Below are 27,345 nucleotides of genomic sequence, written 5' to 3' on the forward strand. Positions count from 1 at the left end.
AGTTTGTTGAGGAGCTCCTCGGAATTGCAATATTTTTTGTTGATATGCATGTGTATGAGACCAATGACTTTGAAATGTATCTCTGGATCTCATGAATCACAGCATCTGTGTAGGGCATTTATCTCCTGTCCTGCATGCAGGTGCTCCAATGCCTGCCAATCACATGGTCGATCTCTTCCTTCACTTTAGCTGGGTGAGACATAAATAAGAAATGGCAGGGGGGGCTGGGAATATGGCCTAGTGGCAAGAGTGCTTGATTGGTATAGATGAAGCCCTGGGTTCAATTCCCTAGCACTACATATATAAAAAATGGCCAGAAGTGGCGCTGTGGCTCAGGTGGCAGAGTGCTAGGCTTGAGCAAAAAGAAGCCAGAGACAGTGCTCAGCCCCTAAGTCCAAGGCCCAGGACTGGCCAAAAAAAAAAAAAAATGGCAGAATAGGAGGAAAGTGACACATTGGTCACAGTAATTCACTACTACATAAAGATTCATAATGAGCTTCAACAAATTCAGGGTCGCCTCCTCTGGCACGGGGGGTCAGGCTCTATTCTACTCTAATCACTCCCTTTCTCACCCTCTCCCCTGGTCACCCGACCTGCAGGTAAGGCCAGAGTGGAGTGGGGGGCTCAGGAAGGACCTCAGGTGCACGTGGCCGTTCGAGATTGCTTTACCTCCCTCCTTACCAGTGAAGAAAGCCAGGCAAAAGCGTATCTCGGAGACGCTTCAAGAGCAAATCTGATTTAATAAGGGAGTGGCTAGCAGTTGATATATTAGTGGGCAACGAGAGAAGGGCCTGACTGGGCCCTGAAGCTTCCTGTAATTACTGTCAATGTGAAGCTTGAAGAAAATGCAGTCTAAAATAATCAAGGTAGCCAGAGAGACTTCATTTGACCAGAGGTCAGTTAAAGGTAGGATGGTTTAGCCATTGTTTGTAAGACGTTTCACTGCCTTGTTTGATAATTGTGCTGTGTACAGGAATATGTTTCTCATAGCTGTGATTAACTACTAACAAAGTTCTGTTACTATGTAAGGGCCAATAGCTTCCCCTCACCTCAGTGACAAAATGCAGACTCTAGGAAACTAGTCAAGGACCCAAATTCCAGGAAAGGTGTAAACTCCCCAAGCAACAGATCAGCAGATAGATATTTGAAGTTCCAGGTGCTCCACCAGGCAATTAAGATAATTATTAATGGGATTCTGAACAAGTTACTGCCCCAATAAGTAACTAATGCATACATAGTAGGAGGGGTCTGATGCCAAAAGTCCCTTGCAGTACCCCCCCACTAACAGTCCTGAGGTTGATAACAGGAGAAGGCTGATGCCAGATGTCTTTTGCAAACTTTGACTGTCTTGCTGTCCAGCTAATCAGGAATAGATAACACACTAAGGGTTAACCAATTACCTGTCTTTTTAACTGGGAATCCCCTAGACTTGTTTACTATAAAAACCTGGTGTAATCTGTGCTGGGGGCCTTCGTCCATCTTGGCTGTGTCCATGTGTGCATAGGTCTGAGCTCGAGTTTGCTAATAAATGACTCTTTGCTTTTTCATTGGAATCGGCTTCTTGGTGGTCTTTGGAGGGTGGGTCTTGAGTTTTGGGCATTTCAGCATCATTACAATAGTCAGAATGAGGAAAAGTATATAGAAGAACTGACCTATTTTAAAAGCTGGAAATTTTGGTCTAAAATCAATATGTACATGTATGTTAATTTGTGCTGGAGTTCTTTTCCAACAAGTACCTGACATAAAATCCAGAGGCCAGACGAGAGTCTTATTGCTTTCCCTACTGCCTTGTTCTCATCATTTCTCTCTGATGACAGCTGGTGGCATAGGATGTTGAATTGTGAGACTTACCTGACAATGCAACCCCTAGCAGCATCTTTTCTATATTTTCCTGAAATTCACTTAGGTCTCTACCTGTGCACCTACCTGTGACATGGGGGTGCTTCATCAGGAGCAGCAGGCCGTATCTCAGTGTTGTGCTGATCGTTTCTGTCCCAGCACCAAACAAATTCAATGCAACAATTGTCAAAATTTTCTTAGTAAATTACAATGGTTCCTTGTGATTTTCCTGCTCCTAAGGTTTGATACAATTATACTATTTACCAGCACATGTGATAACAGTGAATCTACAGTATCTCACAATGATACAAACCTGGAGAGTAAAGGACTAAGAAAAATGAATAATGACATAGTGGGGGTGGTACACTAGTTGAGGCTAAGGCTTCAGGGCTACTGTACTGTTCCTACTCTAACTGATATAGTACTGAGACTGCATTTGAGGTCAGGACTCACCACTTATTTAAACCACTAATAACTAAATTTACTCTAATTTTTAAAGGATTAGATAATTGAGTAATAGAAGTAGGAAAATTAGGGACATAGGTGTTATAAGCTTGAAGCAAGAATATGCAATTAAACCTTGTTTTGTTGTTATTGATACTAGGGCTAGAACTCAGGGCTTGGGTGTTGTCCTTGAGATTTTTTGCTCAAGGCTAGTGCTAAACCACTTGACCCACAACTCCACTTCCAACTTTTTGCTAGTTAATTGCAGATAAAAGTCTCAGGGACCTTAGTGCTCAAGCTGGTTTCAAACCTTGATCCTCAGATCTCAGCCTCTTGAGTAGCTAGGATTTCATCCATGAGCTCCCTGTTACAACTTAACTTCTTGTATAAAAAATTTATATATTTCCAATATTGGTGGTGAAAATGTTAAAAGGCAGCCAAACTCAGGAGTCACAAGGAGTAAGAATGGCTTCATCCAAACAAGATGGACCAGCAGATGGGAAGCACTGAGTCAGGTGGTCTAGGGAACCTGTGAGGGAATGACTTGGCACGCATGAGCTGAAGAGACACTAAACCATGAAGTCAAAATATGTTCACATTACCTTGTCATGGTATAAAGGAGAGAGTATGGATAAAGCAGTGCCAAGGACTGAGAAGGTGGTGTGAAATTATGTTGTCAACAAGTTTGCAGTTTTAAATGTCGAGTGAGGAAATTAATTAAACGATCAAATTACATCATTATCTAGGCAGTACCCGGGCCTCCATTAAATCCATCATGCTTTTATAACCTCCAACGACTTGTAGTGATGTCTAACAATGTGTAATAAAATAATTAAACTTCATCTCTGAACCTTTGTAGTTCCTGGGGAATGTCATCTCCTTTGATAATATTGACTTCATGTGCTTTCTAAACTGGCTAAATTAAACAAACTTTGGTATTATCCAGTTTCAGTATTTTCTAGGATCATCACATTGTCATTGTCTTAAATCTTAAGGTAAAATTACTCTAGGATAGTGTGCCTAACCACCAATATTAAAACTTCCATCTGTCAAAATGGCCTTATGAACACATAAGATGATGTTAAGTGAAATAAACTCCATGTTATGGAAACGAGTGTTGTATCACTGTTGTAAATATTTTCAATATGCCATGTGAAATCATAGCTTTTTTTTTTTGTTGATGATCCTCCAGTATCCCCTGCGTATGGTTGCCCCTGTGCTGTCACTATATCTCATCTGAGTACCCTGGATACTGTATATACTGGTATTAGAACTAGGGAAGGGAAAAGGAATATCAAGATTGAGAGACAAAGGATAAAAAGAGAAATGACTCCTAAAGCAATACTTACAAAACCATTTGGTCTAAACCAACTGAGCAACTCATGGGGGGAGAGGGTAAGAGAGAGGGGGAGTGGGGAAATGAGGGAGGAGGTAACAAATTGTACAAGAAATGAACTCACTGCTTTACATATGAAACTGTAACCCCTCTGCACATCACTTTGACAATAAATAAGTAATTATTAAAAAAATTGGAGATTTAATAGTTGCAGGGCTCATAGCCTATTATATTCTGGGCTGTATAAATGTTAACAAAATAATGAATATCTAATGATTCCATGCCATGAACTAAAACACTAATTTTAGCTCATATCCTTATGAACATGCAGGGGAAGTTAATACTCCTAAGACAAATAAAAGAAGAGAATCTGTCATGAATAGATCTACCATAGTAGAAGTGCTAAGGGGAGTTAGCTCAAGTAGAAACTAAAGCCTATTGAACAATAAATCAACACAATTTCAAGAAATGTATATGCTTATTAAATATTACCTTACACATAAAAAAAGGATGTAATTGTATTATATATTTATTCAACCACTTTTTAGTTCATATACATTTTCAAGGAAATGTATGGGACAATAATTATGGATGGATGCTATGGGTACCCAATACAACAAGGATGTAATTTGTGAGAAAAAAAAAAAAAACTAAGAAGGTTGAAGTTTAATTTGCGGAGGATTAAATGTGTAGCCAGAAAGTAATTTGCTGTAATTTCGCACTAGATTTTCATAAATTTGTTATAGTTGTCCCCATGGTAACTAATAAGGAATCAGCTGCACTTAGTTGATTTCAGAATATGTATATATACACACACAAATTCACATATGTATAGTACTACATATGAATTATCTATGTGCATTGTACATCTATGTTAGATATATAGTGTATTCATTGCATGTTACGTGAAAATATCATAATGAAACTCACTAAAATCTATATACAAAGAATAAAGAGGACTTAGGAAAAATAGAAAAGGTGAATTTGACTAAAATACCCTATATGCACATAAAATACCATAATGTAAGTCTTTGTTCAATTAATTTGTCCATAAAGTATACAATAATGTGACACATATATACATATTTTAATTAAACAATGAAAAGAAAACTTTGTAAGGATGATGAACCATGACCAATTAAGGATCATTCCAGAATGATTTCTTCAAGGCCAATTCTGACTTACAGAACATGCAGGAAGACCACCTTAATGAAGTCTTCTATTCTATACATCATAAAATAATGACACACATCATTATATGATACAATATTTTTCATTGCAGTTGATTCTATTTCACCTGTTACCACTTCATTCTGCTTATCCTTATTTAGATTATTTTTATATAAAGAAAAGAGTGTATTTTAATTAATTAATAAATTAATTTAAAGTTTGCCAGATAATTAGGGTATACTCAGTTACATAATTGAGAACTTATTTTTACAAGCACTGCTGGTGTGATTGTTTAAATATCATTAGTAACACTAACTATTCAATGTGACAGAATATGTTCAAGATTTCAAATAACTGTGAGGATTTTTCACATTTTACCTGTTTCATTTTCATCAGGAAACAATCGATCAAATCCCTAGGATTGTTAACATCCAGTGATTCCTCATGGTCTTTCACTTTCTCCAAAATATAACTTTTGATATGATTCAAAATTTTTATTACTGTTTTCTGACTCCCAGGTACATAATCAATGAGATTGGGGAAGAGGTTGCAGATCTAAAAATAAAACATTATTTATTGAATAAAAATGCATTTGCAATAAATACTATACATATTATAGAAAACTGGGCTATAAATAGAAACATTCTATGGCTTCCATCTTGGAGGGAAATACTGATGGAACATATAATGTGAGAGGGGTTCAAGTATACCTAAAACTCAGCTCCATGCTGGAGCATCTAGTGAACTTCTCCCCGACCACACAGTTATAATTTTTATATTTTATATTACATTATTATTTTTATATTTTATGTTACATTCTTATAGAAATTAGGTCATGCTGAATCAGTACATGAGAAAACACTGTGAAGATTTTTTTGGGAGGGGTTGGGTGATAGTTTATTGGTCCTTAGCAATGCATCTTAATTACCAAGATAAATAATTCACATGAACAACTGCAGGTAAAAACATGTCAAATCATATAAAAAGAAATCAAAGGCTACTTTTATATATTTACTGTATTAAGTAGCAAAATAAATACTATAATAAGCAAACAGTTTTATACTGTGAGGATTATTTTAGAATTCAATTTTGTCATTTGTTCCCAGACTACCCAATCATCTAGGACCACAGTGGAATCACCAAATACTCTGATTCTACTCAGTGATTTCTAATAGCTTCCATTGTCCCAAATATGCTTGCTCTGTGAGGGAAAATACATTTGCCCAGTGAACATGAGAAGTCTGATTGGAAAACAAATCTGTGGGAAATATAAGCTTTCACTAAAGACCTGGATATCCATGGATTGACTAGGCATCTTTCTGGAACTGAACAATGCCATTTATAGGAATATCTCTTTGTGATTTAATGGGAAACATAGAATGAATTGCTGAGTTGACTAGCTTGAGCCAATCCTATATTTATATTTTTCAGTGGGTATAAAATATTGACTTAGACATCTTTCTCAGATGTTTATATTCTTTTTCTTTCGTTTTTCTTAACATAGTTACTTGTCAAAGGCTTTCATGTTGACATGTCCATATACAAATGGAATACGTCTTTCTTTTTGGTGCTAGTATTGGGGTTTGAACTCAGGCCTCAGAGTTTTGTTTGGTGTTCTTGCTCATGGTGGGCACTCTACTATTAGAGCTGTATTTCCTACCCTAGTTTTTGCTGGCTATCTGGGAGATGGAGTCTGGCAGACATCTCTGCCCTAGCTGGCTTCAAGCTTTGAACTTAAAGGTCTCAGTCTCATGATTATATAACATTTTAGGCATGAGCCAACATGGACGGACCATGCAATATATCTAGATCATACTCTGCTCCTGTGTTACTCTCCCTCATCCTTTCCTTCCCTCCTTCCCAAACTAATTCCTACAAACATCATTGATCTATTTTGGAACTGCAGAAAATGAACTACAAGCTTACCTCATGTCCTGTGGTAATATCAAATGAACGATGATCAAGGATCTTAACATAAAACCTGAAACTTTGGAGATACTACAAAAATACAATGGGAAGACCAGATGAACACGTTGGCCTAGGCAGTGACTTCCTGAATAGTACTCTACAGTTCTTTAGGTTGGACTGTCATGTCCAGGTAGTCACCTTACTATTTGCTTTTTATTTAATTTGGGTCTGTTAAAATAAAAAGTAAAGATAAGTGCTTTCTTAGGAAGAAAAGACCTTGGCTTTACCTGTATCCAGGGCAAGCTCATAATCTTGGCATTCTCATTTAATTTCTCCATCAAGTTAAGGAAGTTCTGGTCTTTATAATCAAACCGATTTTGGAAAATAATGGAGCAGATCACATTGCAAGGAGCATAGGCCAGGATGAAGGTAGGGTTGCAGGGTGAACCTGAGGAATTAGAAACAAATTGAAATATACATATGAAATGCTGTATTTAGGCTTTGTCTTCTTTACCAATTTTATTACTGTTTTATGTATAAATTCCTCTAACAGCCAAATATTCAATATCAATTAAACTGGTATATCAATTTACCTGAAGCCTGAGTTGGCCAGTACAAACTAAGTAAGAAAATAACGAAAGTTCATACTAATTGCTTTTACCTAAAGTCTTTCAATCCCAGATGTATGTTCTTTATGGAAAAGAAGACTTTTATATACCTAATTGTCAATCATTTGGGCTAGTAATATATCTGTATGCAAAGCCTGTAGACTACATGACACTGAGAGAGAAAGGGACAGAATATTAGGTGCCTGTAGCATTTTTGAAAAACCAATGGAGAGAAGTGAAAGAGAGAGATTTTTAGCAGAGTTCAAATACTAGAAGGAATCAAAGTAAAAACTTGAATGCATTCATGTTGTATGAGAGAAAAATAATAACTAAATTTAAACCTTTTATTAAATGTAAATCTCAGGTAAGGCAAACATAAACGTAAAATTAATACACGGGAGCCTTCTTTTTCATTTCAATATTTAAGAGTGAATTTCCCCTCCTTAGGAAATAGACAGTGAGTCTAATTAAACACCAAACTTAATATATGGACGGGGCTGAACCTTTGAAATTCGGGGATGAATAATACTTTACATATATTTTAAATTTGTCTGTCTGTGAGATTCTATCATTTGACAGATAAGTTAAAGAAAAGGATTATTTTTTGTACTTTCCATACGGTGAAATTGCTGTAAGCAAATAATAAATATATAAGTTGCTACTGAGCTTAAATCATAGACACTAAATAGAGAATTATGAGTTGGTGTGGGTCATTTGGGTTATATATTAGTTGGTAAGTTGGTTGCATGTGTGTAGGCTACTTAGAGATTAAGTCTAAGCTCTCAGAAAAATTCTATTTTAACTATGAGAGGTTTGGTTATTTGGAAAATTGTTGAGATTTTCTGAGTGTATCTGTTTGTTGTTGACAGATTAAGTCAGATTTTCACTCTTCATTTTATTTGGAAGAATAAATTTAAACAGTTACTTAGAATCGAAGTGGATAATCATATCCATTATGACTGTAGGTCAGTGGATTTATTTATGGGAGTAATTAGCATGAGATTTTTAACATAAAATCTAAGAAACATGGGAGAAAGTGATAGGCAAAACTGAAAATTGAGCTAGGATACACTAAGAGAAGACTATAACAAACTGATCATAAGAGGTGAAAATTTTTAATTGAATCATTTAATCCATTTGTGTATTTTACAGACTCCTGATAAAGCACATAGTTACTCAAAATATGTAATAAAAAATCTAAAAAACTGGATAAGAAGAAGTAACTAATGATGACATGAAGCAATTGCACCATGTTTACTGAGCAATATTTTGTTGTGAATTAAAGTAAGAGACAATAAAAGAAATAAAATTATATTTTATAGCACAGCATGACTATCCAAAAGTATAGGAATGGGTACTTAGGAATGACAAATGTCAATGAAAATGAGCATACTATATAGCTTCCTCTCTGCAGCAGTCTCGAACGTTGATAGGGTCATTACCACCCTGTTCATTTGGCAAGCACTCCTATGTAATGACTATACTAGGTACCTTGAGTCGGGATATGAGCAATTAATTTTCCCTAACTCTTTGGACGAGAAACCCCAAAGATCTATCTACTCAGATATTGGTGCGGTTCAACTAGAACCCTAACTACTCACCAGGTTGAAACATAAGGATTGTGCTTGGGACCCAGCCCAGGAAAGCAAAGCTGAGCAAACCTATGACATGTATGGTAACTCACCAGAATAATGCTTGAACTGGAGGTTTAGATCAAATGATAGAGCACCGAGCTCCCGCCGTGAGCGGAAGTAACTTAAAGCCCAGATTTCAAGCACCAGTATCAGCATAAAACAACAAAAGAAATTACATTCGTGGTTTCTGATGTGAAAACCAAAAAATCCAAATCTGAGACAGAAGGGAATTAGAGGAGCTATTTATATTCCTTGTCTAAAGTAGTGATATAAAGCAGCTCCCACCGTTGGTTTTCCTCAACTACTCCACAAGGCAGCGGGCTTCCTCTTGAACACGCTCTTCAGTGCTCCTCTTCCCCATCCCAAAATTCTGAAAGGTCATGAGTGCAAAGCGCCTCATCTCTTTCCATCTGTGTCCATTGCTGAAAACAATTCCTGAATGAAGGGAAGCAGAAATATGGATGGAGAACACAAGCAAGGTTGTGGAAGCAACAGATGGCGGCCACAAGGATGGGCAAGCTCTGACTACAGAACCCTTCAGGCATCTTTTTCCATTCTCCTTATTCCCATATCCTCTGCCCAACACACAGACACATGCAGACATACAGATACCAAGGCCTTTATTAGCTTTGTCAATCACTGGGACTTTGCCTCTCCCAGAGAACTCCTCCCGATGATCAATCAGGGCTTCCTTCACTGCTTCATATCCATACAGCACCACAGTGGGCTTCGTGCCAAAATACAGAGTGAACACAAGGCCGTACACTTCAGAGAACTGGAAATGAGAAGAAAAAAAATACTAGAGAAAGACGTCACCATTCACTCCTCCGATTGAGCAAAACGGATACTATCATTGTATGTTTTTATGCTTCTTTATTTTTGCCAACACAACTTTAAATATTTCTGAAGTCCATGCATAATGAAGGAGGATTGTTATAGCTGTCACTTAGAGATGGCCTACAATGTGCCATGTAATGAGCCAGGCAGTTGGCACACCATTATAATTCATCTTCACATCAAAACACACAGCAGGTTTGTCATGTTTCACAAAGAAAGACACAGAGGACTATGGTTTCTAAATTCATTCCTAGAGCCCCATGGATATTGAATAGAAGACTCATAGTTAAACTTCTGCTTATTGAATATTCCATGCTTGAGAAATGTTTGATTCTCTTTTGACCATATGACTGCTTCTAGACAACCTGTGAATCTCTTACTGTTGAAAATCTCATTTCCTGCGACAAACCAGAGAAATTGCCATTTATAAGTCAGAACAGCTGCTTCTATAGTCAAGTGCAGTTTGGGATCTATTGGCATTAAAGACAGAGGTTGGGCCCCACAGAGGCTGCCCCAGTACATGACATACCTTCCAAAGCCATTTCTCACCAAGCAGCATTGTTTGCCCCAGACAAATGTTTTCTGAAAAAATCGAAGTGGATTCTAACACTATCAGCACTCCCCTAAATGGTCTTATGTGTTTACGTTATCTCTTGCCACTAGGCCATATTCCCAGCCCCTGTTTACGTTATCTCATTTCACACATATTTCCTTTCAGTCATCCACAACTTCTCAGAGAAGTTAACTTCTGTGATCATTGCAAATCAAAAACCATGTCTAATGAGGTATAAGATTTCAAGAACTGAACATTTAACCACAATACCTTTCTTACTGAGCATATTCACAAAAACAAACAAACAAATATCAACACAATTGTTAAACTAAGATGGGGAGAAAGCTGCAACATTTATAATTTAGTGACTGAGACCATTGGGGGAGGGAGCATGAAGAGTACTTACATTGGTTAAAGATTTAGTAATGACTTTAATATCAACCTGCTATATATTGCCAACAATTGGGAGAGGAGTGAGGCCAGGAGGGAGCTTCCTTCTCCCAGAGTTCTACCTCTATATGGAAAAGAGAAGCAAGCAGGAGAGACCCAGCACCAGGACAACTACTGGACCCACTGACACTTCTCTTCTTGTTGAGAGTCCTGTGAGCTTGCATGCAGACCTTTTATAGTGCTCTCAACACTGTAAGGCATGCCTCTTGAATGCATTAGTAATGAATTAGGTAGACACCTCCCAGTCTCTTCAGGTTAGACTTTGTCCTGATGATAGAGGTAAAGTTTGAATGACCTGTACACATGTCTTTCATTACAGAGGACACATGGGAGACTGTAGTATTGGTGCACCTTTTGGAGATCAAATATTGCTAAATTGAAATGCAAACCTACCTGCTTTCAATGTACAGCCATGAATAAGAAGTGCTAAAGTTAAGGACTTGATATATAAGTACTTTACTCCAAAACTGTTTGTCCTTTTTTCGTTGTTATTATAAAAGTGATGTACAGGGGCTGGGGATATGGCCTAGTGGCTAGAGTGCCTGCCTCGTATTCATGAGGCCCTGGGTTCAATTCCCCAGCACCACATATACAGAAAATGGCCAGAAGTGGCGCTGTGGCTCAAGTGGCAGAGTGCTAGCCTTGAGCAAAAAGAAGCCAGGGACAGTGCTCAGGCCCTGAGTCCAAGCCCCAGGACTGGAAAAAAAAAAAAAAAAGTGATGTACAGAGCACTTAGAATTACCTAAGTCAGATACAGAGTACATTTCTTGATTCTAAGATTAGTGAGAACTTGGGAAGTAATGGGTTATAAGGATGTTTAAACTCAAGTACAAAACCACCACAGAATGTAAAAGTAAAAGACTCAGGTCCTACTATAATAACATATCTTGTTAGGAAAGTAATGCTTAAGTAAAGGTATGTTTGTAAGGATATCATATTTGCTCAAAATTGACATCAGTTAGTTTAAAATTTTAATTTTGGTGGTATTGGGGTTTGAACTCAAGGCCTTGCACTCTGTCCTTGCTTTAGTGATTCCTTTTAAAACAGAGTCTTTATATTTAATTTTACTAAAGATATTCTGGACTATAATCTTTCTACTTTTCCCTCTACCAAAGTTGAAACTACAAGCACCCCCTCTCCCCCTGCTTCATGTCTGGCTTGTTTTTTGAGGCAGGGTTTTGCTATTTGTTCAAGTTGGTGTCAAATTTCAGTCCTCTGAATCTTTGCCTCCTGAGGGGCAATTGCCTCCTATGATGGGATTACAGGCCTGAGCCACTGTTCTTGGCCTCTTATCTTCCTCAATATGGAAAATTAAGACCTGTTAAAATCCAGTTGCCTACCCTTTTACCAGCCTGGTATATAGGGACTCTGAGATCTTATGTGGCTATCTATCTTAACCATTGTCATTGGCCCATTTTTCTTTGCTTGTGAAATTGTTTTCCTTTAGGGCTTTGAAACTTGAGTCTTAGGCATGAAGACATTGGTGAAAGACATAAACCACAGCTGGTAAAGCTGAAGCAAAAACACACATTTTCTACATCTTACATCCTTCCCCCTAAGGAAGGCATTTGGTTCTTCTGAATTTGTAAAAAAATTGCTAACTCTGCACTATTACTAAATACTTTATTTTCTTATTAATAAGTGACTTCAAATAATCCTGAATTCAGCTAATAATTAATATAGATGTCAGAAAAGTTTGCATTTATAATTTGTAAAACTTGAGAGACCCCAGATCCTGGGAGTACAATATGTAGAATGAAGTAAGTACTAACCTGCTGCCTGACCCACCTAGCTGTAAATGAATGAAGAATTCCACCACCTTATGTTGGGTAAAACAAGCTCAGTAGCTTTGGTGGGAAAGTAGCATTTACAAAGACGTGAACAACCTTTGTTTTTAACTTAGGAATTAGCATATTCTAACCAAATGACTAGGTAGAGTTTTCAAAAATACTTTCCTTCATGAAAATATTCTCTTGGCTTTCATTCATCTATCACTTTTCTGTTCTATCATGGATCATTAGAAAGACTTGATTACTGTATGCGCATCAGAAGACTTGCACTTATGTCCACTCTACTCAGCCCTCTGACTTTTCTCCCCCAGTACTGACTGCGTCAGCCACAGGCTCAGTGCTTGGGCTCCACCCTGAACTTCAGGAATCTGACCATTGCACCCTTCACTGCTTGAACTGCTGAAACTTCACTGTGGTTCTGTTTCAGGCTTTCTCCCTTTCCATTAGGACAGGTTTGTGCAACTAGATTTGTTAATCTTGTCAGTGTCATGTGTCTTACCTTGTAACAAATTTCAACAAATTCCTCCAACCCACTTGTTGGAAATACTGACAGCCCCCAGAATGATTTTCTAATTTCTCTATCGCTCTTGTCTCTCTGTGATTTTCTTCTGTCTTGTTACTGAATGTGTGAATTCATCCCCCTTGTCTTCAATTTTTTATTTTCTTTTTCACTTGATCCTGCTTCTCCATAGGGATTTCAACCAAGTAGTTTCTTCTGTTTGATTGATTGTCCTCTTAATTTTTTTTTGGCCAGTCCTTGGCCTTGGACTCAGGGCCTGAGCACTGTCCCTGGCTTCTTCCCGCTCAAGGCTAGCACTCTGCCACTTGAGCCACAGCGCCGCTTCTTGCCGTTTTCTGTATATGTGGTGCTGGGGAATCGAACCTAGGACCTCGTGTATCCGAGGCAGGCACTCTTGCCACTAGGCTATATCCCCAGCCCTTAATTTTTGCCTTTAATTACAAAGTTGTATCAATTGAGTCATCATTTATTTATTTATTTATTTATTATTTTTTACTGGTCCTAGGGCTTGAACTCTGGGCCTAGGTACTGTCCCTGAACTTCTTTTGCTGAAGTTGAGGGCTCTACCACTTTAGCCACAGCACCACTTCCCTGAATCACCCTTTATGTCATAAATTGTCTCTTTTGGTTATGCAGCTGTTTATTTTATTCTTTTTGGCCTCATCCATTTATTCTTGGCCCCTCAATTTCATTGGCAATAGTAATAACCATTTTTAATATCTTTGAGTAGTTGTACAAAGGAGTTTTCATGTGTGTGATGCATTTGATCACTTACCCCTTCCCTTATTTTTCCTCTCTCTACCATCTATTCAGTTCCCATGATTCTCCTCCAGTTTCCTTTTTCCATTCCTAGTGAGTGACAGGACAGCATTCACTAGCCATTCCTCTCTCCAGGTGTCTGCTGCTCCCATTGGATTGTACCCTGGCTCAGACAAGACATGTTTCAGCTTCCTAGTATTCACTACTTTGAACTGCCTGTCAAATGTTCAAAGGAGTTATACCATGGAAACCATGCTTTATTCATCTTGATTGTGCCTATATGTATATGATTCTGTATGGGCCTTAATATATATTCATATTTTAAGTGTACCTTGCATATATGAGAGAACGAGTGCACTCTTTAACTCACTCAATATAAATTTTTTCCAGGTCCATCTATTTCACTGTAAATGATGTAATATTATTTTATCTGTTAAATTAATAGTATACAGAGTATATGTGTGTGTGTCTGTGTGTGTTACATTAACTCAGCAAGGGTTCCTATGTATACATTGTCTAATGCCTACTGATTCTCTTGCTGGTTTTTCCACTGAATTAGAGGAGTCCATGCTTGAAATGCTCTCAGGCTTCAGTACCCACTGTGTGTGCCTTGGGTCTCTAACTTCTACAGTCCATGGATCTGCTTTTCCTTCAGTATGGCCACCTTCATGATGCAATCAAAACTACTTTTCCATAGCACTCACTTTCATAGCAGTTTGGTTAAGAATTATGTGTGAGAATAAAGAGTATTGCTGTAGATGCTGTAGTCGCTGCCAGCCAGCGGCTTGGGGGACAAGCGGAGATGGAGTCACGAAAACGAGGGGGCCCAGGCGAGACAGACACTGGAGACCAGACTCGAGGTGCAGATCAAGTTTATTGCGCAGTTTCAAAGCCTATATAGGCAAATCACCCAGTATATGATGTAATCAACAGCCAGTGGGTAGCAAAATCTGTACTTAGGGACTCTGGAAAAGGGATTTTCCAGGAGGTGCAGGCCTGGGGCAGACAGAGCCAACTCATGCCTTAGTGTCCATCGGGTTTGCCCAAGAGCGTGTAGTGACTCTGCTGTTTGCAGCGGAGTTCTGAGCTCCCCTGGAGCGTTCTCCACAGAGTATATACAGAGTGTATTTATAGGGAAAACAGTGAAAAATGTTACTCTATAATCTTCTTATCTCTTCTTTCTTTTTTTTTTCTTTTTTTTTTTCTTTTTGGTGCCAGTCTGGGGGCTTGAACCATACACTGTTTGCCCAGTTATCTATGAAAAATCCAGAAGTGGAGTTATGGTTCAACTGGTAGAGTACTAACCTTGAGCAGCAAAGTTCAGGGACAGAACCAAGGCCCTGAGTTCAAGTTCCCAGTACCAGTACAATTCCCCCGAAACACACTCATAGACAAAAATACACAGTGTATAATACACAGTAGAGAAACTTGGTTATGATAATATAGTGTCTATTTTCCAAAGATAGAAAAATGACTGTGAATGGTTTACCATGAAGAAATGATAAATATGTGAGGATACGAACATGTTTAACCTGATGTGAACTTCATACAGTATATGTATGCTTCAAAATATTTTGAAATATACCATAAGTTTAAATAATTTCCAATATATCAGTTGAAATTAACTATTAAAAATCATATCTTGCCGGGTGCTAGTGCTTCACACCTATAATCCTAGCTACCTAGTAGTCCGAGATCTGCCATTTGAAGCTGACTCGGGCACGAAAATCTTATTTCTTATTTCCAATAAACTACTCAAAAGAGCCCAAAGTGGCACGGTGGCTCACATGGTAGAATGCTCACCTTGACCAAAAGAAGCTCAAAGACAGTTCCCAGGCCCAGAGTTCAAGCTCTAGGATTGGCAAAAAGATATCTCATGTTTTTATAATTTTGAAGGTTTTCTGGCATATAGTTTAGTGGCCAAACATCATGTTTTACAAACATTGTGCACTAGAAGCTGCAAAGAATTCTGTAAAGAAGTAAATTTATAAAATCATATCTATAAACTGTATAATATGTGAATCTATGTCTGTGTACTTAAGTATGTACAAATGAACATATCCACATAGACACTAGTGTTACCTACAAATTGTCTGACAAAGTCATTTTCTTTGGGAGAGCGGAGGAGGTGGCAAGAGAAGTTACTTTGCATTTAACATTTTAATAGGAAATGAAAGGAAAATAATTGCTGTTCTGTTTTAGGTGTTCACTTTGTTCATATTCTGCAGTCTCATGAGAGAATGACTTCAGATTCTTGCTGTCATCATTTAGATTGAATGTAAACAATACTTGGAAGGTAGAAAAATAATAGAAAAGGAGATTTTTGTCTTCATGGGAAGAAAGAAGAAGACTCAAAAGATATGAAGAATAACATTCAGAAACATGAAAGCATACATTCACACATGACTTTTCTTTCTTGTTCACAGTAACAACAAAACAGAGTCATGCATTCTAACCTTAATGTATTTTCCTTCCTTTGACTCATTCCCATCCTATTTCCCTACAGGCAGGGTCAGCATCTAAGAATTCTCACTCTGTTGTGAAGTCAAACCTCTAGAAACTCTGGCTGACAGCTCATGCTTTTATCATCCTCCCCTTACATTCTCTATACTTAGCTCAGAGTAGAAAGCAGCTTCTTTGCATTTCTAGTGCCTTTCATCTTCCTTGACATGGCAAAGGAAATCTGAGGACAGACAGAAAGTCAAGAATGTTTATTATCAAGAAAATAACAGAGGCTGGGGATATAGCCTAGTGGCAAGAGTGCCTGCCTCGGATACACGAGGCCCTAGGTTCGATTCCCCAGCACCACATATACAGAAAACGGCCAGAAGCGGCGCTGTGGCTCAAGTGGCAGAGTGCTAGCCTTGAGCGGGAAGAAGCCAGGGACAGTGCTCAGGCCCTGAGTCCAAGGCCCAGGACTGGCCAAAAAAAAAAAAAAAAAAGAAAATAACAGAGAATAAATGGCTCCAGAAGATCATCTGTAGGATATTTTGCTGTTTTTCAGTGATAACAACGTAACTACACAGCTGTAGCCGTGCACTGGAAACTGGCATGATCAAAACAAGTGCGATGAAACACTCGGAAGAGCAGGTGTGTTTGTGCAGAGGGGTGAATGAGTCCCTGGATCTTGAGGACAGGGGTGACATGAGCGTTGAGGGGAGGGCAGGCATCCAGCATGAGGGAAGAAGCAGCCAGTGACCTGGAGGAAGAGCCGGCACAGTAGCAGGCAGACAGTGCTTCTCCTGAGACAGGAATGAAGCAGAGCTGGTACAAGGGTGGCAGGGAAGAAAATTCTTTGGCTACTGGGATGGTGTCCAGGTCCTTTGGGTCAACTCAAGATTTTAGATTAAAGTTCTGTAAAATGCTAGTCAGGAATAAAAACAGCTCCATATGGGGCAGACCCTCTCCTACATAAACCTGTTTTGCTAGAAAGACAAAATAAACACCAGGAGTGTAGTTACTCCTGGTTTGTAAATGTTACAACATGAAGCCCTGTGTTTGCATCTTCCCCAGACACTATGGTTGTTGGATGGAATTTTGAATGGCTGTTACACAGGCAAATGTACTAACGGTATTCTATCTTCTTGAAGTTGCCACTCTTATGTAGAGAGTGGCCAGAAGAGTCAAACCTTTCTGGGTTGGGGAATTCCTGGCTATCATGTAGCACAGATGTCAGAGATGTCAGTTGTGCCCTGGAAACAACACACATGGAAAACCAGGTGAATAAAGAAATCATGGGAGTTACATTGGAAATCTCTTAGTTCTAGTTTCCAAGAAAAGCTTATGACATTTCCAGTGAGGCAAGGATCATCAATGGAAGCAAAAGCAGAGAGAGGGTAACTTAGGTATTTCCACCAAAGATTAAATTTTTGCCATGTTTGCATAACAACACATAAATACTGAATATCTACCATAGATGAATCTGCCAGATATCACCTTATTTAATGAAGGATTTAGTATACATGGTAGTGTAGCAGGTCACATTATTATCTCCCTCCCCCTACTGATATAATTGATTGTCATAGTATGCAGTCTTCATTATGAATTATATCTGGAATCTAATCCATAAAAAATAGTGACACAATCACCTTTAGGAACTTCTAAATGATGCTTGTTTGGTGCTTTATGAAGGCTGACATACTGGAAGAAACACTCAAAAATAATGGAATGATTCTTGATTTAGGCGAATACGAAGTAGAGGCATCGGTGGGGCACTGGTGGCTCCTGCCTGTAATCTTAGCTACTCGGAAAATTGAGATCTGAGGATCCCAGCTTGAAGTCACATGGTAGGAAACTCTATCTCACAAAAAAGTAATTAAAAAGAAAGATATCTAAATTGTAATAACAAGGAAAATGTCATTTATCCAGGAATAACAACCTAACAAATGTTTGCAAGCTACAATGCTAAAAGCACATAATTACAAAGAAAATGAAGCATAGTCAAAATGAAATAGAGACATAGTGTTATCTATCAGTTGAAGCAAATAATAAGCTCTTTTCAAAATTATGTATAGATCTTTGTGTTCATGTGTACCAATCCTGGGGTTGAATTTAGGGCCTAGGCATTGTTCTTGAGAGGCTTTTACCCAAGGCCAGAATTCTACCACTTGATCCACAGCTCCACTTCATTTTTTTTTAGGGGGTGGGAAGGTAGTTTATTGGAGATAAGAGTGTCATAGACTTTCCTGCTGAGGCTGGCTTTGAACGACGATCTTCAGATCTCAGCCTCTTGAGTAGCTAGGATTACTGTGTGAGCCATCAGAACCTGGCAAAAGTATGAATAATTTTAATAATAGCTTGACAAAAATCTCATATGCATCTTTTAGGAAATGAAAATTGAACATTTATTTTGAATTCTTTACACCTGTGAATATCCAGAAACAATTCTAAGTAGTCAGAAAAAATGTGGAAAAACCACACCGTAAGCTATAGAGACCTATGGAGAAGGTTAATAGTACCAAATTGGACACTGCACAAAATCTATCATGCTGCCACATGAAATCAGTTCCAGCTTCTGTCTTGTGTGTTGGCAGATATCTGAAAGGGCATTGTGAATTTGCGAACACCAGGGGGCGCAAAGGGGCAGCAGAGAAAATGGCTCATCCTAAGTAGCCTCTGAACTTTGTGTCACAGGTCACTGCATGGGGCAAGTTGTTGGGTGTATGAACTCAATGTTTCTCTGGACCTTGTGCAGCACAGCCTCTGTGTAGGGCATGCGGCTCCTGTCCTGTGTTCAGGGGCTCCAGTGTCTGCCAATCACATAGTCAATTTCTTCCTGGATTGTAACTGATAAGACATAAATAATGAACAGTGATATGTTGACAGGAAACACCAGATATTTTCCCATACCATCAGAACAGTAACATTTATGTATATATGTATGAAATATTTCATGATTTTTTGTCTTCAGGTCAGGTGCTAAGAAATAGCATGACACCTTGTCTTGGGTAGGTGCCCTTTATGTCTTTAATTTTGGTGGGAACCTGGGGAAACATTTTGAATAAGATGATAACATAGAGAGGATTTTTGTTCCTCCTCCTCCTCCTCCTCCTCCTCCTCCTCCTCCTCCTCCTCCCCCTCCCCCTCCCCCTCCCTCTCCCCCTGCCCATCCCCTTCCCCCTCCTCCTCCTCCTCCTCCTCCTCCTCCTCCTCCTCCTCCTCCTCCTCCTCCTCCTCCTCCCCCTCCCCTTTCCCCTCCTCCCTCTCCTCCTCCTCCCCTCCCCCCCCCCTTCTTCCTCTTTCTGCCAGTTCTGTTTGGTACTCAGGGCCTGAGCGCTGTCCCTGGCTTCTTTTTGCTCAAGGCTAGCACTCTAGCTCTTAAGTCACAGTGACACTTCTGGCCTTTTTCTATAAATGTAGTGCTGGAGAATGGAACCCAGGGCTTCATGTGTACTAGGCAAGCACTCTACCACTAAGCCATATTCCCAGACCTGTTTGGTATTTTTAAAAGCTATATAGAAGTTTATCTGGTTGCCACATCCAGGAATTATGAGTAAGAAAAACAGGAGATGATTTGTCAAAATTGAAGATAAGCCTTTAACAAACATTCCTAATTAGCCCAATGTACACTCTTTCCCTGTTAGCACAAAACCCAGTGTACTGGGCTTTTCAGGCTCAGTTTCTCTCCAAAGTAACCCTTTCCTCCTAGAGGAGGAAAATCAGTTTCCTGAGGAATGGATATTTGTATGTCAGTTTCTTCCCTGAGGAGGGTGACCATCACAATACAGAATTTCCTCCGTGAAGATCTTAGAGTCATACCACTTTCTTCCTGGTAGGTGAGGAACTTGGTTTCTTTTTTTTGTTTTGTTTTGTTTTGTTTTTGTTTTGTTGGTCCTGGTGCTGGAACTCTGAGCCTGGGAGCTGTCCCTAAGCTCTTTAGTGCAAGTCTAGCACTTTACACTTTTGAGCCACAGAACCATTTCCAGTGTTTCTGGTTGTTAATTGGAGATAAGAGTCTCATGGACTTTACTGCCTGGGCTGGCTTTGAACCATGATCCTCAGATCTCAGCTTCCTGAGTAGCTAGGATTAAAGCATGACCCACCACAGCCCGGCTGGGTGAAGAACTTTTAAGTGGTTTTAGCTTCTAAGGAAAGATCTTCATTACCTCTGTGATGCCTCAGGAGAATGCAGACAACTGTCACTGTAGCTTTCTCACGTTGTAAGAAATGTGTCAGTAATCTAAATCCATCCTATTGTAGCCACCAATGAGAACCCACCATTTGTAGTATGAGTCCATTAGCTTTGGGAGTGTGTTCTGATGCATGAACAAAGAGTAGGTCTTCCAGCTCCAGAGAAGATGCCCCCTAAGCTGTAACAGATCACCATAAGCTGCTTTATCTCCTGAAACATACGAAAAATTAATTTCTCTTACCTGTTGAGAAATGCATGAAGTAGTCACTTTTCTTGAAGTTGCCATGCTCATCTAGAAAGTGTCTAGGGTTGAAGTCTTTTGGGTTAGGGAATTCCTTATTGTTATACAACACAAATCTCAGGGATGTTAATAATGCGGTACCCTGGAAAGAGCACATAAATATGAGCTACATTATACAGAAATGGAGAAGCAGAAAATTCCAGTGGAAATCACTTAGGTCAAGATGTTCTTGGGTTATAAATGGGAAAACCAGGCCAGAGTAGGTCTATGGCATTTCCAAGAAGACATATCACATGACCAGTAGGACTGAAGTCTGAGGCAGTGCTAGTGATCTTGCTGAAGTGACCTTTAACGGTTTTCACGTACTGATTGTTTGGGTATTTGGCACTTAAATGACTGTATCTCTTCTTATTATCAAGCTTGGACATTGCTTGTTGTCTATACATCCTGTTCCAATTTATCACTTCCCCTTCCGTGCAACTCACATGGATTCTGATTTTTAAAGGAAGATAGTGTCACTTCTAATTAATAAATATCTGATTTGTTTAGCAATGTGATTTTTCTGGACAGAAAATGTAAAAACAGATTCAAAGAAATATACAACCAATTTATAACATTGCTATGCAGTTTGTCCTCAATTGGACATGCAGGAGTTCTTTGCTATTATTATTTAATGTGGTATTAAAGTGTCATACCATCGATTTGAATCAAGTACACATAAAAGCCCAGTCTTAATGATGGAGAGAACTAGAAGATATCTACTTACTAAATGAGAAGAGTAGTACAATAAGTAATTACAGAAGGGTTGTTAGTCTCCACCTCAACAGTGTGATTCAGAGTCACATGTATAGAACACACGTATTTTTCTTTAACAGTATCTTATCAGAATCTACTTTATTGACAACAATGGCACAAAGCCATTCTGAGGGACATTTCAAATGACTGTTGGCTGGATTCTCTGTTAATATAATAAAAGGAAACAAAGGAAAAAAGAATTGCTCTAGTATATGAAGACATGATGTTCATGCTAATCCAAACACAATAATAAAGGTTGAATATGTGTTCTAAGAAGAGGAAAAAATTCCCTATATGTTGAATGACATTTACTAAAATCTACTTAAGCCATCAATCTTGGGAGTGAGGTAGTAAGGCCTTCGAACCTCTCTTGTGAGAAAGAAGAATTCCCACTCACACAAGTCTTTCCAGCATTGTTCCGGACACCATAGCAGGTATAGTAAGGTGTTCAAAAAAGTTAAAGACCTTTTACCAGTGAATCATTCCTATAACGATCATGACTCCTAGTTAAGCCCTTCCACCATTACACACAGATCTATTGCTATTCACATTAAAAACCCCGTAGAAGGGCTGGGGATATGGTCCTAGTGGCAAGAGTGCTTGCCTCATATACATGAAGCCCTGTGTTCGATTCCCCAGCACCACACATGCAGAAAATGGCCAGAAGTGGCACTGTGGCTCAAGAGGTAGAGTGCTAGCCTTGAGTGAAAAGAAGCCAGGAACAGTGCTCAGGCCCTGAGTCCAAGCCCCAGGACTGGCAAAAAAAAAATAAAATCCCATAGAAGACTTTACAAGATTAACCAAGTGAACATGCATCATCCCTTGGAACTCATAACACCTATGAATAGCCAAATAATTTCAAAGAAGTAGAACAAATTCAGAAGACTCATATAGCCAGATAATGAGATCTGGGTTAAAGTTTTAAAAACACAAAACTGGAAGTAGCTCCAAATTCTTTCAAGCTGATACAGGTAGGATTATTCTATGGATCTGGGAACATCAAGAGCACTGAAGTGCAGTTGACAAAAGTTGCTTCCTTTGGGAATGAAGTAGTCCCTGAACTTAATGTCATGGGTCACTGCATGGGGCAGGTTGTTGGGTGCATGAGATCAATGTATCTCTGGACCTCATGCAACACAGCTTCGGTTTAGGGCATTTGGCTCCTGTCCTGTATGCAGGGCTACGGTGTCTGCCAATCAGATGGTCAATCTCTTCCTGGGCTTTATCTGGCAAGATACAAGCAAGAGATGACTAACAGAAATAGAATGTATACTGGTCATCAATCAATTTGAAACATTAGTTTGAACCTATAGGTTACCATTCATGGAGATGATTTCGATAGAATTAACAAAATGCTTAAAAAATAATCAGGTGAAATGCTGGTGGTATACACCTATAATCTTAGCTACTCATGAGACAGAGGACTGAAGATAGAAATTCAAATAAAAAGGCAGACAAATCTAAGACACTCTTATCTACAATTAACTAGCAAAGAGCTGGAATGGGAAGCATAATTCAATCTGTACAGTGCCAGATGTGAGCGCAAAAATTGATCAAGAGCCTTAGGTCATAGGTCCAAGCCCAGCTACTGGCATTAAGCAAATAACAAATAAATAGAATCAATATAGTGTGGAGAAAAAGGTACAGTTGACATAGAAAGAGAAACTAGAATCAAATGCTAAATTAAATCAAAATGACACTTGAAAAAGAGTATCTTTTAGGTATCTTGATCTCACAGGCTTGTGTTAGATGCTGTTTCCCCAGAATTGATTTCACCCTGCTCAACTGTCCAGTCCCCACAGGCCACTGTAGCAGTGGTCCACATGTGTCTGTGCTCAGCCTAAAAGTGGCAGAATGGCTGCTTAGCAAGTGTGACACCCTGAGTTCAATCCAGTTTCACCAAAAGCAAAGAAGAAGAACTAAGAAGAATGAATTTCTTCTAAGACAAACAAGCTGAAAGATGCTAGTAGTATCTTCTCACTATCCTTCGGTAATTGGTCCTACCTGTGACATGCAGATGCTTCATCAGGAGCAGCAGAGCGTACCTCAGGGTCCTGCTGGTTGTCTCTGTGCCAGTGGCAAACAGATCAGTAGCGCAGGTTACCAAGATTTCATAAGTAAATTCTGACTGTTTGTTGTGCTTTTCCTAGGAAGACATAGATGAAATTATTCCATAAATGACTTGCTAACAGAAAATAGAATAAATAAAAGATGAAAAGTTAAAAGTAGACACTAGCAAGAAGAAGAGATAAGCAACAAATATAAGACATAACAGGGAGTACAGCAAAGGATGATGAAGTACTTGTCCCCAGAGTGCCAGACATACTAATGACAGAAAAGAGGCAGAATATTGGAAGAGTTAATAGCTGAATGGTTTCTGATTCAAGGAAAGTCATGCATGAAATTCATGTAGGAAATTCAACAAAAGTTGTGACAAATAAACCATAGAAATTCATACCATTCATACATTTAATCAATGTTTAAAATTAAAACCAGTCCTGGGCCTTGGACTCAGGGCCTGAGCACCATCCCTGGCTATTTCCCGCTCAAGGCTACCACTCTGCTACCTGAGCCACAGCTCCCTTTCTGGCAGTTTTCCATATATGTGGTGCTGGGGAATCGAACCAAGAGCATCATGTGTAGGAGACAAGCACTCTTGCCACTAGGCCATATTCCCAGCCTCCAAAGAAAACTCTTGAAAGCAGCAGGAGAGAAGCAATTCCTCAAGTACAGTAGCTTCAACAGGAGTAAATGGCTACCTTTCCTTTAGAAACTTTAGAAGTTAGCAAGTGTTAGCATAATATGTTTAAGATGCAGACAGAAAACATTTCAAGGAAGAATTCTTCATCTGGCAATAACACTTCTGTGAAATAAGGTTGTTTTGGGGATGGCCTTCAGCACCTCCTCTATATTAATCAAGTATTCTACTACTTGAGCCACATGTTCAACCCTTTGGTTTGAATTTCATTCCTGGCTTAAACCTATAATCATTCTGCCTCAACCTCTCAAATACCAAGGATTATAAGAATCTACTATCATGCTTTTAATATAGAAGTTAGTAAGATATTCTAAGCTAATATGAAATAGTAGAGTAATCTCATATGCAGATGTGAGAAATGATAAAGGGAGTTAGCTTGCAGGCTAAACCAGAAGGACACTGGACAATAAAGTACTACTATATCAACAAACAAAATTTCTTGTATAAACATTAACATTACTGTTCTTTTGTGCTTAACTGTCCTGGTTTCTATACACTTTTAAGAGAATTCACAAGACAATCATTGTAAAGGCACATTGAGGATACATAATGAATAATTGTAGAAATCATAACAACCCAGTACAAAATGGGAATTTATGGGATGATAATCATAATGTGTAGGTGGAAGAATTATTTCCAACCATTCTATGTCTGGGATGTTACCAGTAAAGTCTGTTAAGGAAATAACTTTCAAATACACTGAGAACAAAATCAAGAACTTTAAGACTTCAGTCAAGATTTTATTGCATGAATCACAAAATTAATAAAAGTAAGGGAATGGTAGGTTGAAGAGGAAAGAGAATGTTGAAGGGGCTGATGAAGATGCATTGTGTTCATAAACTGCTTTGTTAAATAGCACCTGCCTTGACTAACTACTTAAAGATAAGGTAATTTTTTTTTAAAAAAGAAATCATTTAAGAGAAAGATGCTATTGGCTCACACCTGTAATGTCAAAATATTTTGTATTTTTTCAACTCATTTTAAGTAGTTTCTATTTTGCCTACTCTTTGTGGTCAGTTTCTCCTCAGTGAGGTGACTTTTATGTAAAGAAAGGGAATATGTCCTAATTATTGAACACATTTCTTTTATGTTTGTCAGGGTGCTTGATGTAGATTCACATACATAATAAATATTTGAAGGGCTTTGGATCCTTTCTGGCCTGAGCCAGTGATCCAAAGAATGTTCAAGCAACCAAAGGACTGAGCTGATATAAGCATTTTACCTGCTCCAAGCGTGTCATGTCTCATAGGTCTGAGGTCTGAGAATTCTAAACTCATTTCCAATGTCCCTTGACTAATGAATAGAAGATCAAGATTTGAACCTCTGTTTAGTCAACTTTTGATGCTTGAATAATTCATCATCCCTTTAGGCTCCATTTGAAGGGGATGTCCCTATGAACAACTGCTTCAGGATGAACTGTGGTACTGTGGCTGTTGAGAACCTAGCTGTGAAGCCCTATCAGCAGTAAGGGCTTGCTACAACATGTGACTTTTACTTCCCAGAGAAGATTGGAATATACTGATGATGTACCAAACACAGGGAGTACCCTGCAGCCCTGAAGCAGGCAGGGCATGAAGCACCTCTTGGAAGAATAATCTCTTCCATATCCAGCCTTCTCTGGTGCAAATAATAAACTAAGTTTATTATTGTGTTTTTAAACATTTTGTGATTCATCCTCACAAGTGACTTTTAGGATGAACATGAACTTAGTTAATATGTATAGAAGCAAACTTCCCAAATTCTCATTCTATATAACTCTTCCCAAATTGTATTAATCATCATTTTACACTCAATTTCAAGGAATTCAATAATGTAACAATTATGTTTCTCCTTAGATTATTTCAATATGCAATGTTTCCACTTCTGCATGTTTCACCAATAAGATTATATTTGTGTATCTATTTAGTAGTGTATTGTATATACGTAGGCTATTATTTACCTTTTTATCTTTTTGTGCAAAATGTCTCTGTCTTAGGTGTAGCAAAATGGGCTACAGTTATGTCATCAACATAATATTTTCCTTTTCTGTGGTAATTTAGAAGCATTGGGATCGTTTGATCCTATGGTAGTTCTTTTAAGTTTTTGCAAAGCTCATAGATAATATTGAAGAATTCTATAGTAGTTCATATTCATACCAGTATGTACAAGAGTTCTACTTAATCAAAAGCCCACCAGCACTTGTTAAGTATTTTCTTTGTGAGAATAAGAATTCTTATGGGGATGAGGTATTAGCTCTGTTGTTTGGATTAGCTCTTACCTGACCTGGTCTTAAAACTAATTTTCAAGAATGTTGAGTTATTGGGCCACTAGCGTTTGTAGCCAATGTGAGGTCTGAGTTCAAACTTTAGTATTATTAATATATTATTAAGCTATTAAATGCATATATATGCAAAAGAAAGGAGATGGATTGAGTATCAGTGGCTTACTCCTGTAATTCTTTTTACATAGGAGGCTGATATCTGAGAATTGTTGGTTGAAAACCAGGAAGGAAAGCCCATGAGACTTAATTCTTATTAACCACTAAAAAAATGGAATTAGAGCTTTGTTTCCTATGGTGGGCAATAGCCTTGACCAAAAATGTGCAGGAACAGCATCCAAGTCCTAAGTTCAAGCCCCAGGGTTGGCACAAAAAAATAGAAGAAATAAGAATAATGGGTGATGTTGCTCACTATTTTTATCTAGAAACACTCAATAGACACTCTATATTCTCACACCCAAATGTTGACAAGCTTGCTGTAGAAGTAAGTGCTGTTGAAAAGTAGTTTTGATTTCATCAGCAGTCATGTGTGAGGCCACACTAAGGGAAAAGGAGATCCATGGACTGTGGAAGTAGAAGCCCCGAGGCACACGCAGAGGGCACTCAAGCCTGAGCACATTCCATGGGAGGACTCCTCCAACTCAGTGGAAAGCCAGCTAGAGAATCAGCAGACAACAGACAATGCATACCTAGGAACCTATGATAAGTAATGTAACATAGAAACACACATTATATATATATATATAATGTATATATTATTAATCTATCAGGAAGAATATTCTGACATTTTCAGAGAAATGCATGGAATTGGAAAA

The 27,345-nt window shown here is 38.5% G+C and overlaps 1 protein-coding gene and 1 pseudogene across 1 annotated transcript in view; one reads left to right on the forward strand and one right to left on the reverse strand.

Annotated features, from left to right (window-relative positions):
- Positions 1-27,345, forward strand: part of LOC125346250 (cytochrome P450 2C29-like) — a 45,454-nt gene that overhangs the window by 12,894 nt on the left and 5,215 nt on the right. The window lies entirely within an intron of this gene.
- On the reverse strand, positions 111-25,513 carry LOC125342125 (annotated as a pseudogene).

The sequence above is a fragment of the Perognathus longimembris genome, chromosome 2 (genome assembly GCF_023159225.1).
Source record: "Perognathus longimembris pacificus isolate PPM17 chromosome 2, ASM2315922v1, whole genome shotgun sequence".
NCBI lineage: Eukaryota > Metazoa > Chordata > Mammalia > Rodentia > Heteromyidae > Perognathus > Perognathus longimembris.